The sequence below is a fragment of the Notechis scutatus genome, chromosome 6 (genome assembly GCF_049901735.1).
Source record: "Notechis scutatus isolate UNSWTSFEM ecotype Mainland chromosome 6, rNotScu1.2, whole genome shotgun sequence".
Taxonomy (NCBI): domain Eukaryota; kingdom Metazoa; phylum Chordata; class Lepidosauria; order Squamata; family Elapidae; genus Notechis; species Notechis scutatus.
Window position 1 is genome coordinate 43,454,972 of NC_142014.1, and position 14,357 is coordinate 43,469,328.

Genomic DNA, 14,357 nt, shown 5'->3' on the forward strand with positions numbered 1-14,357 from the left:
CAAGCCACACCCACAAATTAGACCATGCCCACAGAACCAGTTGTTAAGAAATTTGAATACCACCCCTGCCTTTGTGTGTTTCTCTGTATGTGTCAGAGAGAGAGAGAGGTAGGGGGAGAGAGAGAGAGGTTAGATCAGATCTCTCCCTCTCTCTCTCTCTCTCTCACCAACATCAGCAAGCCACCATCAGTCAAAATTCATATTAATGGCCCCTGGGATTTAAAATTATGAGTTTGGTGGTCCCTGAGGTCCAAAAGGTTGGTGACCCCTGGACTAGAAGACCTCCAAGGTCCCTCCCAACTCTGTTATTCTATTATCTGACTTTATCAGTCTGTACTTGGAAATTCCACAATATTTTAACGTGTTCATTTTCAACTACTTTTTTGACTCTCTGTTCCCACCAATTATTCATTACTGCACATGATAATTTTTATTGGCTAGACAATTCATGTGGTCATCTTCTATCCTTACAATTCTATGGTATCATAAATTGCCCTGTCCTAAATAAAACAGGATTTACTTTTTTTTTTTACCTTCAGTTGTCATTTCAACATCCCTCAGGCTCTCTAGAATTTTAAGAAGTAACAACATTACCCATTTCATAAAGCTGGATAATATGCTGCTGGTGCTTCCATTGAAACATAATTTTAAAATATAAATTATACAAATTTAAGTTCTTTGTCCCATTCTGCAGATATTCTGGCTAGTTCTAAACTTCTCACTATCTGAGGCTATCTCTGTCTGAAATAGAGGCAATACTGAGGCAATATTAAAATGATTGTGGTTTTCAATTATAAATTGAATTATGCAATCTGGAGGAAACTAGGGATAAAGATATTTAGTTAATAAAGTCTGACATTCTAAGAAGGAGATTGGTTGTTTTAATCACTGAGCTTGTCAAAGTAAAAAATTATAGCAGCATGATAACAAAACATTTGCTAGACCAATACTCGAATACAGTTCATCAGTCTGGAACCCACATTACATATCTGATATTAGCACAATTGAGAAAGTCCAGAAATATTTCACAAGAAGAGTTCTCCACTCCTCTACTCGTTGTAGAATACCTTATGCCACCAGACTTGAAATTCTAGAACTAGAAAACCTTGAATTACGCCTGTCTTCGGTCTGATTTAAGCATGGTATATAAAATCATACATTGCAATGTCCTACCTGTCAATGAATACTTCAACTTCAACCATAACAACACAAGAGCACACAATAGATACAAACTCAAAGTTAACCGCACCAAACTTGATTGCAGGAAATACGACTTCAGCAATAGAGTGGTCAATGTCTGGAATACTCTACCCGACCCTGTAGTTTCTTCCCCAAACCCCAAAAACTTTAACCTTAGACTGTCTACTATTGACCTCACCCTTTCCTAAGAGGTCTGTAGGGGGCGTGCATAAGCGCACCAATGTGCCTACCGTCCCTGTCCTATTGTTTCTCTTATTCTTCTTTTATTTTTCTTATATGTACCCATTTCATGTATTCACAACTATGTATACACTTATACTTATTATCTTGTAAACAATTGGCAAATCAAATAAATAAAAATAAATAAATAAATGATGGAAGAAATGGTTAACTATTTGGAGAAGAGAGAGCAACCTTATGGATATTTCAGATTCGGTCTTTAAGAATTCTAATATGGAATTATTAGATCTTTACCTTAATGACTATGTAGGCAGGACATTTTTTTTTGTTGAAAAAAAAATACTAATTAATTGATAATGGACTGAGAGTTGAAGACTGGGGAAATGATATGACCAGAAATAAGAATGAGTCACCCATTTTATACACTACTTAATATTTCATACAGAGCCTGTGTATATGTGTATTATCCATAAGAAGATAGAATAGACTAATTTGAATAGAAGCCTAATGGGCAAAAGCAATATCCATTAACAGGTTCTGAAGAGATAGAAGGAAGAGAATAAGAGGTAAACTTGGCTTTTATCTTGATGGTTATACATATCTTGAACTGCTTTACAACATTGATAATATATGTACCAATGTTTTAAGATTTATAACAATAATCAAAGAGAGAAGCAACCCAGAACTAAGGAGTAATTATCTGACAGAACAATTAATTAGTGGAACAACTTGCTTCCAGAAGCTGTGGGTGCTCCAACGCAGGATGTTTTCATGAAGAGATTGGACTATTTGTCTGAAGTGGTTGGACTAGAAGACCTCCAAGGTCCCTTTCACCTCTGTTATTCTGTTATTAATTTCAAATTTTAATTTGTAGAGAATATGGGGATGTATCAATTTAGCTTGAATTCAAACATTAATTCTAAATGGTTAATCATGATAAATAATTGTCCTCATTTTATCTTGTAAACTTTGAAGCACAATCTCTCTGCACTAGTTTAGTGGGTGAGCAGGATATTAATGCAATGGAATTGCTATGCTAACCAGCAATAGTCAATAGCGTAGCCATTTGGCATTAAGGTGCTATAACTGCAGATATTCATAACTATTGAAAACCCCTTCATCTTTATAGCTGAGTGAGAGACTCTGCAATCCTGCATGACATACAGCTTAGAGTAAATCCATCTAATTCAGTCCACTAGACTATTCATACTGGGAAGAGCAGCAGAAACAGGCGAGACGTGCTGAAAAGCAGGACAACACTGAACTCTCAGTTTACAAAATGTAGATGCCTCTGTTGAATAGCTAACCTTAGAAGCAAACATACACAAACTTCATGATGGGAGTCTGTATTATATAGATTATCAAGTGATCTCCTCTGCCTATTCTAATATGACACAAATATGCATTAGAACCAAGAGTCCTGCACTGAGTCATAATTCACAGAAAGTAAAAGGGGATTTAGAAATTATTTTATTCAACCACTGAGTTATAGGCTATGGTGCTAATCAGTATGTACTTTAAACCTTTTAGCTAAATTTATTATTTCCTTCATCTCTAGGCAGTTATTAATACCAAATGTATCAAGCAGCATCATAAAACGGCAAAATCTAAAGCATCTGTTCTTTGTCAACTCATATTTCATAAGGTTAAATCAATAAGATTTAATATCATATGGTCCTCTCTGGCAAATTATATCATAATTCTTTAATTATAGATAATCCTGGTAATACTCAGCAAAGATACTCTGACTTCTGCTTTTGCTTGTCAGTAACAATTTCACATCATAAACATTTTTGCTCTACCACTCAAATAGAAGTTGATATAATTAATATTTATTGTCAAGGAAATACTTCATGGCACACTTCTTATGAAGAAATAAATTGTGTCCATTACCATCTGACACTGTTCTACTGATTATTTTATCAAGAAAGGGCTTATGACAGCTCTCTGTCTCTAGCCTAACCATAGAAACAACCCTTCTCATTAACATCTTCAATGTGCAGACTACTGTTCCACCCCTATTGGTATTTCAGAGACAAAAGCTGTTCCAATGTCCATTTGTTCTTAGTTTTATTAATTGTATTGCTTTAGTTTTACTAATTTATTGTGGGTGCTATGTACCAGATATCATATTTCCGTTTTTGGACTTTACCCCACTGAGAGTCCACTGCCCCACATTTAAGGCAGGCTAACCATATTGTAAAATTTATTTATTTATTCTATTGATTTATTTTGTCATTATCTTGCAAATAAATAAATAAAGTGTGTTCTGAAAATACAGTGCAATTTATATTTTTCCTGCATTGTACATGTCTATATAATATTCTTATAGCTAGAAAGTTGATGTATATCACCAAATAAAATATTTTTTCCTCCAGGGTTTCCATGCAGAAAAATGTATTATTAGGAAGAGAGGCCAAATGGGAAGTAGAATTCAGTTGATCAGCTGCAGATCTGGGACATACTGGTCAAGAACCAAATGCACTCTAGAATGCTCTATATGCCCAGGTTTCTGGGTTTTCTGATCCCTCTTTCCAGTATGGTTTACTTTTCTGGTATTTTCTCTTTCTGATCTTTCCTTCTCCCCTTGTTTCTTCTTACCTAGAAGGAGAAAAATATGCTTGCTTTATTTTTATGACAAGTGTGGAATTCAATTTGTAAATTTGCAATTTGCAGAGAAGAGCAGCGAAGATGAATAGGGGACTGGACATGGCTAGTCTAGTGAAGAGAAGAACCAGGGAGACAAGATAGCAGTGTTCCAATATTTGAGGGGCTGCCACAGAGAGGAAGGGGTCAACCTATTTTCCAAAGCACCTGAAGGCCAGACAAAAACTAATGGATGGAAACTGAACAAGGAGAGATTCAACCTGGAAATAAGGAGAAATTTTCTTTTTTTTTTCCCCCAAGAATTTTATTAATTTTTAAAAAGACAAACATATACAAACAAAACACAAAACATGAAAACGTAAAACATCTTTTTGGAAAGCAGCTTGATTCCGGGTTACATGTTTTTGTACAGACCATAAAATTCAAGTTCATGCTCACTTTTATATACCATTCCATATCTTATTTACCATTCTACATTTTCTATATAGCTTCTCCCCTCTTTTCACTCTCTTAATTCTATTTTATTTATTTCATCTCAATTTAAATCATTATACTTATATCCTTTGTCTGTTCTGTTTCAACTGTCTATTATCTTTTCTCATTAGCACAAAATTTCTCCTGTAATCACTGATTGGAGTATGATGCCTTTATATCTTTCCCCTAAATTTAACACTTAAAATAATACATAATTTTCATTCAGATTCTGCTTAGTACATCCTAAAGCTATGCACTATATTTTAAAATAAGAAAAAATTATAAATATATAATATAATTAAAACAACAATCCATAGCAATTAAACTATCATAAAAATTAATATTCATTTAAATCTTGAACATTTTACACATTCCTTTTCAAATAGGTATCATGCTTCTATGGGAACACTTATAAATTTTCATTTCACTTATATTATAAAGTATTGTATAATTAAGATGTTCCCATTCCTTCTTAGTTCAATTCTCTCATTTCATTTCATTTATTTTGTTCAAAAAAAAAAAAAAAAGAAAATTTCACTAAATTACATTAAATATTTTATGCCATTTTATAATCATATGTTGTTCCAATTTTCTAACATTATTTCAAATAGAAATACAACAATACAGTCTTATGTACCTTTGCAGAATCTCTTTTTCAATCATATTTTTATCCATTATCTCTAAATAAATCCTGTTTCTTTGCATCTTGTTTCAAACCTTTGTAGCTTCTCTTCCCTTTCTTCCTCCCTTGCTTACCCTTTTTACCCTCTTGTCTCTTGATCTCCACCCTCTTCTGTATTCCTCTTTTCTGTTGCTTTCTGACATTGTATCCACTTTTCACCTTATTTTTCCCTTTTTTGGTTGTTTTATTAAATCTTAAATTCTCCATTCTCTTTCCACCCTTTCCCCTTTCTTCCCGAAATAGAGTTGCTTGTTCATTAAAGATGGCTTCTTCTTCATCCCAATCTTCTTGTTCTTGTAGTTTCTCATAAGTAGAAATCGCCATTTCTAAGAAATGAAAAATGGAGCCAAAAGAGCCCTTCCCTTCTTGTTCCTCTTCTTTATATTTTTTAAATTCAATTTTCAGTTCATCGACAAGTAATGCCATTGTAGAAAAAAAATTTAAACAACCCAAATGTTTTTAATCATTCAAATAATAATTTCCAAAAGTCCCACAGTCACCAAGCAGTCCAAATACACACAGGCTGTTTCATTTAACACTTTCTTCTTTTTACACTTTCTCTTCCTGGGGTTGCAATTCAGTTACAAAGTTCCAATTAAAATGTATCTTTTAGAGTTTTGTTACAATTTAGCTTTAGTCTTTTAAATTCCAAGCAGCCTCCTCCAGCAAAATCTTAATCTTAATTCTTTTCCTCTCCCTTCCCACTTACAGCAAGAAAAAAAAGTTTTTTCAGTGTTCAGAAATCTTTATTGTCCCCTTGGCTTTAATTTTCCAGTTTAATTACCTGCTGATGCCAAAGCGGGTTTTTCCAATTTCTCATTCATCTGCTGTCGCCGTAAGGAAGGAGAGTGAGAAAAAACAAACTTTCCCTTTTCACTTTCATTCGTTGCTTCCAGACCTTCTTTGGGAGCGATGTATCTTTAATAAAATTTAAATTCCAGGATGTCTTGAATGTTGCTCGTTATCCTGGTCAGTCAAAACTTTCATTTTCTTAGCTTCCTCCTGCACATTCTTTTCCGGATGGGTGCTTCTTTGTGGCGGCCATTTCTGACCGCCGCTCTTACCGCTTTCAGAAAAGGGAGTTAAGGCAGCTGAGGAGGGGAGGTGCGGCTCCCCCCAACCCCTGCCGGATCTCCCCTATCTTCAGTTACCTCTACGGGGTAACTATAGCCCCAAAGCCGGCTGGCTCGGGGCACTCCAGCGGCGAGCACAGCAGAAACCGCACACGATCGTGGATTCCTGCCGCCGCCGAAGCCCTGCAAACCGGAAGTTTGTCAAGGAGAAATTTTCTGACAGTGAGAGCAATCAGTGAGAAGAATAGCTTGCCTTCAGAGGTTGTGGGTACTTTATCACTTGAAGCTTTCAAGAAGGGACTGGACTGCCATCTGTCAGAAATGGTGTAGGGTCTCTTGCATGGACAGGGGGTTGGAATAGATGACCTACCAGGTCCCTTCCAACCAGTGGTGGGATTCAATTTTTTTTTACTACCGGTTCTGTGGGCGTGGCTTGGTGGGCGTGGCAGGGAAGGATACTGTAAAATATCCAGTCAGAGGTGGTATTTGCCAGTTCTCTGAACTACTCAAAATTTCCACTACTGGTTCTCCAGAACTGGTCAGAACCTGCTGAATACCACCTCTGCTTCAAACTCTGTTAATCTGTTAAAACTTTCATTTTGGCATAGAGAGAGAGAGAAAGGGAGAAAGGGAGAGGGAGGGAGGAAGAAAAAAAAAGAGAGAGAGAGAGAGATGAAAAAAAGGAGCCATCTTTGCTAAGGAGCCACAGATAGTCCAGCTTCAATGCTTTCCTACTGTAATCCTTAATCAGACATTGCACTTGTGACTATTTAAAACCAAATGTCCAAGAACAGATTTCTATCATTTCTGCAAAAATCAAAATAGTATTCATGCCAGGCTTTCATTTAGTGTTTTCCCATTTTTAGTATATTTTAAGCAGTAAACAAATAAGTATTTGTTAAAGCTTTCATGGTAGGAGTATTCAAGTTACAACTGCATTTCATTTGAAATTCAAAGCTTTCCACACTCTGTGCTCATGGAACACTGAATCCTAGGTATGCTGGTTATTTCTTTTGTAATTTTTCAAAGACTCTTTCATGGTAGAAGTAAAATAGCACAACTGATAGATCTAATGAAACTGTATGTAAATGTATATACTGTATTTATTGTACATGTGCCTTCTTTTTGGCTTATAGCCTTCAATCATTAAATCCTGTTGAGATATTGCTTAAAAGGATATGACATCTCTCTCTCTCTCTCTCTCTCTCTCTCTCTCTCTCTCTCACACACACACACACACACACACACACCTTTCAAGACTCCTTATGTGGAAATGTTGGCTAAATGAATCAGTACATCTTCTATGGCGATTTGGATCAGGCACAAGGCACATAACTTGTAGTTTTCTATGTTTCACTAAGCCATGATGAATGTTCAACCCAGAGACAAATTTAAGAAGGAAGCTCAGCTGACTAAACTAGAACACAGGAAACCGATATCCTTAGTATAATCATTTATCCATCTAGTCCAGAATGCTTCACATTGACTATCAGCAACCCTACTACCTTAACCAAAAAATCAGATGGGAATTTTGCAGTTGTGTCTGCAATCTTGTACTTGCAAATGAAACTGTTTCTTTGTTTGTATTCTGCCTTTGTTATGTTTGCAAATAACTCCAGGCATTGAACATACTTAGTACTCCTTCCTTCTTCTATTTTCCCCACAACAACAATCCTGTGAGGTGAGTTGGACTGAGTGAGAGTGACTGGCCCAAAATTACCCAGTTGGCTTTCATGGCTAAGGGGGGACTGGAACTCAGGGTCTCTTGCTTTCTAGCCTGTGTCTTAACCACTAGATCAAACTGGCTCTATTCAATATCAGCCTGTCCACAGAAATAACATGGTGTAATTGAACCAAATCTGAATTGGGGGACAACAATAATAAAAAGAATAAATAAATGGTAAGTCAATCCACCTTTATTATAATTTATCCTAGATGACAGTTATCCAGTTCACCTCATAGAAATGAGTTTTCTTAAACCAAGAAATAAAAGCATTCTTAGTGACTTAGCCCTGACACTTTTCATCAGCACACTCTAACTTCATTATTAATACTTTTTACAACTTAGCTTTTCTCTGAATTAAATTGCTTTCTTTAAATTAACTCTGCCTCTCTGTTATTTCTTAGTACTTTTGATTTATTTCACAGGTCTCATCTGTTCACTGTTGCTAGTGAACCATCTATTGTCATCACATAACCAAAAGACAGCACAAACAAGCAACTGAACCTGTGGTATAAAGTGGCCTTATTTATCATTATCTATTGGAACTCTATGACAACCAAGTAATGAACAAATAAGAAGTACAGTGCAAAACAGAATCAGGTTCCTGTCATCTGAGCTCACAAGATGCAGTTATACTCAATTTACAATGAACTTGGACTAAAGCCTGAATAAATAGCTCTTCTGGAAACAGCAAGTTAGAACAAAATACTGAAATTTAAATGAGATATGTTTCATTTTAGTTTCATCATCTGGATAGTCAACTTAGAAATCTGACATGCTTGTATTTTATAATTTCAGTATGTCTTGTCTTGAACCAGGTTCATTTAGAAGAACACACACACACACACACACACACACACACACACACACAGAGAGAGAGAGAGAGAAAGAGAGAGAGAGAAAGTATGTATCTATGGAGTTGGTATAAAGCAGAGGTGTCAAACATCACAGTGGTGTCACATGATGTATCTGGACTTTTTCCCCCCTTCGCTAAACTGGGTTTGGGTGTAGCCAGTGTATGATGCATACAGCCCACAGGCTGGGAGTTTGTCAGCCCTGGTCTAAAGTATTTGAGCCACCTGATATCATGGAATAGGATTCCAAAGTGCAGTTTAGAAATTGAGTTGCAAGCAAGAGAAAGGGAATCCATTACCTAGACTGAAATGCATCATGGATCCCTGTGAACAAGCAAGATAAAGTTAATAAATCCCAGGTTTCATATTTGGGATAACTAAGCAGTGACAATACTGCATAATTTGCATGGGAGAAATCACTTTCAATTTACATAACTCCAAAGTCTGACAGGAAGCAAACTACTCCAGAGGAAGAGGGCCATAACATAAAATTTCACCATTGGATCCCTCTTTGTTAAAAATCTCAAGGGGGAGATTTTTGTTTATTTGCAGATGTTCCATTATTCAACTAGGATGTTACCTAGCCCAGAGAACACTAAGGACTCCACAGTTATAATTTCAAAGTGCCTTTCACTATCTTCCTACCTCTGTTTGTTCCTCCAACAACCTTACCTACTCTGAAAGACACTCTGATGTCTTTCAAATGTGCAGGATTTTTTTAAAAAAGAAACCTCCAATTTACAATAAAAAACCCCTGCTCGAGCAGAAGACTGGCTTAGAGGTGGAGCTCTCACCTCACAATCAGGAGGCTGTGAGTTCGATCCTAGGTAGAGGCTAATATATGGAATAGAATCTCCTGCTTGAGCAGCGGGTTGGACTAAATGACCTCCAAAGTCCCTTCCAACTCTGTTATTCTATGATATCTACTACTTCTAGCTTCTGCAATCATGATTCTTTCTTTCTATAGCTATTGATAAGAAATTGAATAAGCCATTCCATTACAAATGGCAATAGTATCCAGAAAGCAAATATCAATATTTGTTTGTGAATATTAGTGCCATTTCACTTTTGCTACATCCCACATTTTAACTTTATTGATTAATTTTGTCCATTTTCCATATCAATTTTAAATTGGGAAGAAAGATCAACATAGAAATTTGCATGTTAATACATTCAACTTAAGTTATTGAAATGTACTGGTTGTAATCCATCCTTAGTAGGTTACTGAGTTATTAGCTAAGACTTAAGTAAGGAATCTTAAAAGTCCAGGTTGTGAAGAAGACGGCATTTGGTGGAAGTTAGACTTAGTTTTCTGAACTGATTTTCACAGCACAATAAAATAATTGAGAATATCTTTAAAATTATTTAAAACACTAACTCAAAGGGCTTTAATACTCTGTTATTAATTTTTGACTGTCCCATTTTAAAGATGCCACAAGAGTCTGTATCGTTTCCAAGGTACAATTAAATCTTTTTGGTTAATGTGACATATTTTCATTTTGGCACATATATGAATACTGAAGTTTTCCTTCAATATGTATTCAAACTGATACTTAAAAGAATATTGAATTGGAGACTTCCAGTTTGCAACCTTTCGGCGGCGGCAGGGATTTGCGACCGCGCGATCCCTGCTGCGTTCACCGCCAAGGTTCCCCCGATCCATTTGGATCTTGGCGATATAGCTGCCCCGCAGAGGCAGCTGAAGACAGGGGGGATCCGGCAAGGGGTTTGGGGGTGTCGCAACCCCCCGTCCCAGCTGGCTAAACCCCCTTTTCCCGAGGCGGAGGAACGGCGGTCAGCAATGGCCGCCACGAAGAAAGCTGCAGCCGGACAAGCAGGTGCAGGAGGGAGGAAGCTGAAAGAAAAGTGAAAGTTGATTCTAAGCGGGACAAGATGGGAGAAAGTGACCTGGAATCTTGAAGGCTGCTAAGTATATATTGTTCCCTGTGAGAGTTTTAAGCTGCGAATATTCTAAAGGGAAAGTTTTTCTTTGTTTTACTCTCCTTCCTAAAGTAACAGCGGAAAAAAAAAACACCTTTTTGGCTGTGAGTGGGAAGGGAGAGTGAAAAAAAAATTAGAGCAAAATTTGAAAATAAGGAGAAGATTGCCTAGAATTACAAAGAGTTTAAAAACTTCCAAAAATATATTTGAAAAGGATTTGTGATTACTTTAACCCCAGAAAGAGAAAGTGAAGAAGAAGAAGGTATCTAAAAGAAATAGTCTGTTTGGATTGTTTGGTGACTTTGGAACCTTTGGAAATTACTTCTGATTAAATCATCTGGGTGGTTGTTTGGAAAAACTTTTTCTCTACACAATGGCATCATCTATGGATGAATTGGAACTTATATATCAAAAATTTGAAAGAGAAAAACAAGGAGGGGAAGATGGTCTTGGCACTATTTTTCAATACTTAGAAATGGCGGTTTATACTTATGTGAAGCAGAATGAGGATGATGGGGACAAAGAAGAAGGAGAAGCCATCTTTGATGAACAAATGACTTTGACTGGAGAAGAGAAAAAGCAAGAGAAAAAGGGGAAAAGGTCTTTAAGATCTGGAAAAATAGCCCAAAAAGAGAAGAATAAGGTGAAAAGGGGACATTATGTTAAGAAACAACAGAAAGGGGGAAAGCAGAATAAAAGGGAGGTGGAGATACAAGGGGTTAAAGAGGACAAGGAGAAGAAGAAACAAGAAAGAAAGGAAGGGATGAGAAGTCCTAATGGTGGGGAGCAAGATGTTAAGAAGCAATTTTTTTTTAGAGATAATGGATAAGCTTTATGGTTAAAGGAATTCTAGAAAGGTACATAAGACTGCATTTTTATACTTGTATTTAGAAGTAAACAAGAAAATTAGAAACAATATGTAACCTAAAATGTGATAAAATATTTAACATAAATTAGTGAAATTTTGGTTAAGAAAAGGGAGTACTGTAATGAAATATGATTCAAGATTGTGATGTGGGGGGGGGGGGGTAATAATCTTTGAAAAGCATAAGTGTTTCCACAAAGGCATGATATTTAATTGAAATGGATAAAATGTTTAAGATATAAATGATTGTTAATATTAATGATTAGAATATGGTATACTAGCGAAATTTCTTGTGAAATGAGAATTGAAGTAGAAGAAGGAGGTACTTTTTAATGAAATAATGAGCTATAATATATGATGAGGGATATAATATATAACTATGGAAAATAGGGCTCCCATAAAAGTATGTTATTTAATTGAAAAGTAATGAGTTAAATGTTTAAGATATGAATGAATATTAATACTAATGAATAGATTTGTATCATTTTTGATAATATAGTATAATTTTAGAATGTACCAGACAGAATCCCAATATATGTCATGTGTTTTATATTGTATTATAAATGTAGGGGAAAGAGATAAAGGCATCATACTCCATATAGTGTACAGGAGAAGTTTTTTTTTTTTTTTTTTAAAGAAGGAAAATAAAGGGCTGGCTGGAATAGAACAGACAAAGAATAATAAATATTATGATATGAATTGAGAGGAGATAAATAAAATAAAATAAAATTGAGAAAATTTAAAGGAGAGGAGAAGACATATAGAAAACTGAAAATGTTAATAAGATATGAAATGGTATGTAAAATGAATATGAATTTGAATTTGTGTCTGTACCAAGAGTTTTAACCCGGGACTAAGCAACTTTCAGATAAGAGATTTTTTATGCTTTTATGTTTTGTTTTATGTGTATCTATGTATTGTTTGTCTTGAAAATAAAACTTGTTTTTTTTAAAAAAAATATTGAATTGATGTTGCATCAGTCCAATTGCTCTACATGGCTTACAATACAGTAAACAATATAAAAAACAATATAATAAAGAACAAAGAATTGGATAAAGAAAAAGAACAAGTTGGCATCCTACCAACAACTGATATGTGGTGGAGGGAGCATCAACTATCATAGCTTCCTGAGAGAACAGCCAAGTCTTTTATGCCACCAATTGGTGCAAACACTAATATTTATAAAACTGAATATGGCTGGGGCAATGTTCACTTTAAAAGAATCTGATGAGATCTTAAAAGGGCTTAAGGAACATCACAAATAGGAATATCTGAAACACTATTTGGACCGATCTGCTGTTTTACTTGAAAACAGCAGCTTTCCTCCATTTCTGTGCAGTTTCCTACATTGATCCCATTGCAAGTCTTTGTCTATGGATTAAAGGCTTAAAGCTGATTGTTATAAATCAGCTATAAAGTTAAAAAGTGACAGTACAGTACTTGAAGGAAAAGCTTTATTTTATTTCACGTTATATGCTCACTATATGCATTCATCAATTCATCAGTACAAAACTATCGGTATCAAACCTCACAGCTATTTTTTGAATATAATTGTCTGTATATTCATTATGACCCACCTCCTACATTTCATTTTATTTCCACTTTTCCTACAAATGGATATATCTGTTGTTAAGATAATATTCCATGCATCTCATGAATCAGATTTAGCTCCAGATTTAGTTTATGCTGTAATAAAGCACAAAGAGTCCATTCTTGCTACTGGAGCTCTTACACCTACACTCTTAATTTTTTTATGCCATTATGTTCTTTAGTTACATACCTGCTGTGCAGAATGGTTAAGTATGCAGACCTTGTTAAGTACTTAATATGATTGCTCTTTGGTTTTAATTAGAGTAAACTGTAAATTTGCAACCACCAGAAACTCTTGATTCAACCAAATGCAATTGCAGCTTCAGATTCTAATCACAAAAATGGTGGTTAGACATGACACAAACTTTCTGTGGAAGAGTTGATTAACATATACAGTGTGCATAAATAATGAAATAAAATCCAGAATATTAACATAATAATAGAAGAGAACAGCTGACAAAAATACCACAGCTGGAAACATAGGAAATGTCGACCTGAGGATTGTTTGCAGCCATCTGAAAACAAGTACCTCCTTTTATGCAGTTCCTAATGCTACCCATCAAATGGCAATATAGAGCTAGAGATATCTTTTCTTTTTATTGAATTACTGATTAGTGAAGAACATCCGAAACTGTTCTAGCTCACTCACATACCCCAAAATCCTGTCTTATGAAGCTTCTTTTTAGCAAGTCTCCTTAAAAGGTGGAGAGCCAGCAAATTGGACAGCCAGTTTGGTGTAATCGATTAAGGTCCTGTCCTAGAAGCCAGAAGACTCTTCTATTACCGGATTATGCACAAAAGCCAGCTGGGTGACTTTGGACAAGTCACTTTCTCTCAGTCCAACTCATCTCACAGGATTGTTGTGAGGAAAATAGGAGGAGAAAGGAATATTAGATATGCTTGCCACCCTGAGTTATTTGGATATTCATTGACATACCCTTTCTAACAATTGTAATGAAGACATACTTGCATTGAAGGTTTTTAGATTGGGTCCTAAATTATCAGTCCTGCTGAAATCATTACCAGCAATCATGTGTAACTTCTTTTCACACCCAGTGAATCATTAAACATCAGGGGATGGCTATTTTACATCTGTAAAATCTGTGTGGCAGCACTTGGCAATTAGGCCTAACCAGTTATTATGTTAAGACTTCCAGACTAGGATCTG

General features: G+C 35.6%; 1 protein-coding gene across 1 annotated transcript in view; it reads right to left on the reverse strand.

Moving 5' to 3' along the window:
* RASSF9 (Ras association domain family member 9) overlaps positions 1-14,357 on the reverse strand; it is a 36,120-nt gene that overhangs the window by 9,698 nt on the left and 12,065 nt on the right. The gene's annotated exons all lie outside the window — the stretch shown is intronic.